This window comes from Phyllostomus discolor, chromosome 7 (assembly GCF_004126475.2).
Source record: "Phyllostomus discolor isolate MPI-MPIP mPhyDis1 chromosome 7, mPhyDis1.pri.v3, whole genome shotgun sequence".
In the NCBI taxonomy this organism is placed as follows: domain Eukaryota; kingdom Metazoa; phylum Chordata; class Mammalia; order Chiroptera; family Phyllostomidae; genus Phyllostomus; species Phyllostomus discolor.
In genome coordinates, this window is record NC_040909.2 from 36,859,097 (window position 1) to 36,864,638 (window position 5,542).

Consider the following 5,542-nt stretch of genomic DNA (forward strand, 5'->3'; position numbering starts at 1 on the left):
CAAAAATTAGAATTTTAAAAACTGTATCTGCCATATAACTTGATAGTTTCCCAATGTTTAAAAGATTTTTCTAATGATCATGGTGGCACTATCAATAGGTGTGTGTGTGTATGTGTGTGTGTGTTCTGTTCTATTGACTAAAGTGCCAACATTTGGAAGGTCTGCATAATTCAGATATCTGTTGTTGTGGAACAAATTAATTCCAAATATAGTGATTTAAAACAACAAACGTTTATTATCACTCAGTTCCTGTGGATGGAGAATTTGGCTCATGTAGGTGGTTCTGACTTAGGGTTTCTCCTGCAGCTGCGGTCAAGATGTCTGTTGAGGCTACAGTCATCTGACAGCCTGACTGCATGCAGCTAGAGTGTCATGTGGCTGCTGGCAGGTGGCCTCCATTCCTTACCACATGGACCTCTCCACAGGCTTTGAGAATCCGCACAACATGGCAGCTAGCTTCCCCCAGAGCAAGTGATCCAAGAGTGGGAGGAAAATAGAAGACTTATGATCTACTCTCAGAATGCACCGTGATTTCCACTACATTCTGTTCATTAGAAGTGAATCATATGTACAGTCCACACTCAAGAAAAGGGAAAAATCAGTTCTGCCTCTTCACAGGAGGAGCAAAAAAGAATGTGGGGGTGGGCAAAAGTAGGTTTACAGCTGTGAGTATGCAAAACACAGTTTATCCTTTTTGTAATCCTCTCTTGAGGGTATATTTATTGATTTTATGGAGAGAATAAGGGAGAGAGCGAGAGAAACATCAGCCGGTTGACTCTCACACACACCCCAACCTCGGATCAAACCTGCAACCTAAGTATATGCCCTGACCAGGGATCGAACCCACAGCCTTTTGCTGTATGGGATGATGCTCCAAACAACTGAGCCGCATGACCATGGCCACAGTTTATTCTTGTATTGTTATTTATTAATTATTGTATTTTCCATATGCACAACTGTAAACCTACTTTTGCCCACCACTGTACATGAACATGTTTTACAGTACTTCACTTAGTGATCCAGTATTTTCCAAATAACCTACATGAAATTACAAAATCACGATGCATGGATAAAAAATCTACTCCAATTGCAAAATGGCCAAGTGATTTTTTATTGTAACCAAGTTTAAGAAGCTCCTGGATGGAGTTTTAGATTGCACATTGCTACTAACCTGTAAGAAGCTATCATTTGCTGTGTTTGGTGTAGTATCAAAAAAGAGCATCCATGTCTTGGCTGTGTGACTCCGATGTTTGGAGCATTGTCCTGTACACCAAAGCATGGCAGGTTTGATCCCTGGCCAGGGCACATGCCTGAGTTTCAGGTTAAATCCCCAGTTGGGGTGTGTTTGGGGGGTTGGAGGCAACCATCTGATGTTTCTCTCTCACATTTGGTGTTCCTCTCCTTCTCCCTCTCTAAAGTTGGTAAGCATACATCCTTGGGCAAAGACTGAAAAAAAAATCCATAATTATCTGCAAGGCTATTAAAATACTCCCTCATTTCCAACTACAAACTCCTGTGGGGCCAACTTTTTTTCATGTACTTCAACCAAAACAACAGTAGAACAGACTGAAATGCAGAAACAGATAAACGAATCCATCTGTCTTCTATTGAACCAGATAGAGACTTGCAAAAGTGTAAAACACTGAGGCTCTTCTCACTAATTATTTTTTGTTTTGGAAAATATGTTTTTCTTTTAAAGTGTGTGTATTAACATGTATTATTATTGTAATTTATAAGTGAATTAAATATCTTTAAATTTTCTCAGTTTTAATTTCTAATATGGTAATTATTGCTAGGTATAACCCATAAAAACAGAAGGTCTTTGGGGTCCTCAATAATTTTTTGTGGTTGTTGTTTTAAAGATTTTATTTATTTACTTTTAGAGAGAGGGGAATGGAGGGAGAAAGAGAGGGGGAGAAACATCAATGTGTGGTTGCCTCTCACATGGTCCCCACTGGGGACCTGGCCCACAACCCAGGCATGTGCCCTGACAGGGAATGGAACCAGAGACCCTTTGGTTTGCAGCCCACACTCAATCCACTAAGCTACACCAGCCAGGGCACGATCCTCAATAATTTTTAAGAGGGTCCTTAAACCGAAATATTTGAAAACCTCTTGTCTAAGCAACCCTGATGGGCCTGTTATCACTGAAACAGTGTGTTTAGGTACAGGCGTGTGATGCAGTCCTGGCCAACGACATGCGAAGTGAAGGTGTGTTCAGTTCTCAGTTTAGGGTATTAAATAGAAACACGCGTGTGTCTTCAAAGAGATTCCTAATGTTCTGTTTCTTAAGTTAGATGATTGGTAAGTTGATTAGCCTTCTTTATCTCTTACATATTAAATTATTTGAAGTATGAAATATAGCAAAAAAATTAAAAGAACACATGGAGAAAAGAGCCCACTTCCTCCACGTAAGCATCGTGTCTGTCTTGCAGCCTATTTGCCTTGTGTACCGGGCCTCATTGTGCATTCTTTGGCTCTAAAGAATTCTGTGCACGTTTCATGGCTCGCTGAGTCTGTGCCTGCAATGTGTTTTTGGTATTCAACTTGTAACCTGAGAGTCCCCAGACCTCCAGCCACATAGGCAATCTCACTACAATCCTATCATTTCAAGTCACACAAAGTCCCTCTGATTCTGGCTTAGTCTGTCTCTCCCCCACGGTCAGGCCGGACACCAGCGTCTGTCACGTATCACACCGTCTGCCGCGTTCTCTCGCCTCACACCCTCGTTGGAGCAGATGTCTGCTGGGGTTGCAGTCCAGCAGTTCTGAAAACTGCCACACTCTGAACCCATTTTCGATGCCTTTAGGGACTCACATGAGCACCTTCTAACTGGAACCCACACAAGTATTGTGCAAAGGCAGGCTCACTGCATGCGCCGCACAATGGAAGCCTCTCCCTGTACGTCACCCCTATAGTTCCAGGGTCCCTCGGCCTCACTGAAGGACATGAGGCTAGGTCTCTCCTACCCCTCCTCCTAATGTAACTTTTTCAGAAACCCATAAGCCAAGCAGTAAAATTAGAGAATTAAATAAGCCAATTAATAAGTTTGAGGGTTTGCCCAAACAAAATCTGGGCTTTACCACCATGGATGAAGGGAGAATGACTATTAGGTGGGCAGGGAAAATGTCTTTACATATGTATATTTTGAATCTTTCCACTATAAAATATATTGCTTGTGTGATTAAAAAAAAAGAAAGGCAATGAATATGAGGGGAAATGCACATGCAAAACTAAGAAATGTGTCCCACTTTGAGCTTTTGAGACATGCTTGTAAAGGAAGCAGACCCATTTGCTGAAATCCAATTCACTGATCAATGTACCATATTCACTTGCTTCCTTTACCTGCTTATAATACTTACAGCCATTCTTACCGAATGGAATTCTTTTAACAATGGTTGAACATTTCTGTAAAATTTTAGTTAGCCAGTCTTCCATTATATTTGCTTAATAGCAGTCTAAGGAATATTCAGTCTCTCAGCCCAGTTAGTTAGAAGACAAGGGACATCAAAGAGAAAATATTTGTGAGATATATGAAAGATAAAAGTCTAATAATCCAAATATATAACTTGATGAGAAAAAGGCAACCCAATTGAAATATGAACAGGCAATTCACAGAATCAGCAATACAGTTAAGCAAAAAACATATGGCAAGATTTGCAACATTACTCATCAAGAAAAGTACAAGATAAAACAGCAATAATATTATTATTATCACAAAATATTATCAGCTAGTTAAAACTGCCAGAGGAGGGGGGATTGGGGGTTGGATGAAAGAAGGTGAAGGGATTAATCAAAAAAACAAACAAATGTGTGTACACACACACACACACACACACACACAACAGTGTGGTATTGGCCAGAGGGGAAGGGGGGTGAGCGGTAAGTGGAGGTAGGCAAAAGGGGGGAAACAGAGATGCAAAGAGACTTTGCTTGGGATGATGACGGGCACACCACACAGTGTGCAGATCATGTTTTGTTGAGCTGTACACTTGAAACATGTATGGTTTCCTGAACCAATGTCACCCCAATAAAATCAATTAAAAAAAAAGAGTGATAGTCTTGGTGTTTTTTATATCAAGCCCTTCCATATAATTCAATGTTGATGTGAGCATAAACTGGCACAGCATTTTTGATAGGCAGTTGGGCTGTTTTATCACCATTAAAATGGCTGTGTTCTCGTGGAGGTAGTGGGAGAGGTGAGGATGAGTGGGAGGGGCTAGGAAAATAGGTGTCAGGGGAGGGGCTAAAGGACTGAAGTGTAAAGAGAAGGACCTGTGGGACTGGGAGTGATTTAGGACTAGGAATGATAAAGGGGGAACCTGATAAAGGGGGAACCCGACGGAGGCTTGGAGAAACCAAGGGGTACTTGAAAGGACTAGGGGAAATGAAAACAAATGGCAGTGGGAGGATTGACAGGGATTAGGAACAACGTTTCAAAAATTTTGTCGAGAAGAACAGAAAGGGAAGGGGTCAATTGGTCCAGACTATACAGGTAAAATGGAAGCAACCGGCTTTCAGGGAACTCACCCAGAGCCACTGGCAAATAGGACCTGTTAACACTGAGCAGGGCCCCTATGGAAGAATGGGGTTTGTCAGCAAACAGGAAACAGTAACTTTCATGGTGCTGCTAACTGTGCCTTGCAGCATTCTTTTACTTCCTCTCCTCTTGGCTCTGTTTGTACATTGTAGTCTGCTTATAAAAGCAACTGAGATCTTTGAAGTCTCCTTAGTCTGAAGCCTCTGATGGTCATTGGTTTGTATCTTTCTCATGTGATCCTAAGGTGGAAAATATGGAGACATTTCAGCTGCCTCTGGTAGAAACCATCACTCTTAAAACTCAGGGAGTGCCCCAAACCCTGGAAGGCCATGATTGCACAAGCAGGTGCAGATCTGAAGACTCTTCCACTTCCCCCAGTTTGAGGTAGGCATTCTTTTAGGAAGTAGAGGGCCCTATGGTCACTGGCTTTCTCTCTGATTCACGACGCTTTCCACACAGTGAATCACAAGGCAACCAGACAGCAGGAATCTGCAGAGGAGGCTATTGTGGGCTGAAGTGTGGCCCCCAAATCCATATATTGAAACCCTAATACCCAGTACTTTAGACTGTAACTATTTGGAGATAAGACTTCAAAGATGTGATTAAGTTAAAATGAGCCTATCCAATCTTACTGGTCTCTCTCTTTTTTTTAATCTTCACCCACAGACACATTTATTGATTTTAGAGAGAGAAGGGAAGTACAAAAGAGGGAGAGAAACATCGAAGTGAAAGAGAAACATGTCAGTTGCCTGTACGCATCCCAACAAGAGACCAAACCTGCAACCCAGACATGTGCCCTGACTGGGGATGGAACCTGCAACCTTTCGGTTTACTGGACTAGGTGCCATCCACACTACACCAGCCAAGGCCAATTTTCCTGTATAAAAAGGGTAAATTTGGGCACACAGCAGACACACTAGGCATGCGTACACACAGAGAGAAAAGGATGTGTTAGGACACAGTAACAACAGGGCAGCTATCTGCAAGCCAAAGAGAGAGGCC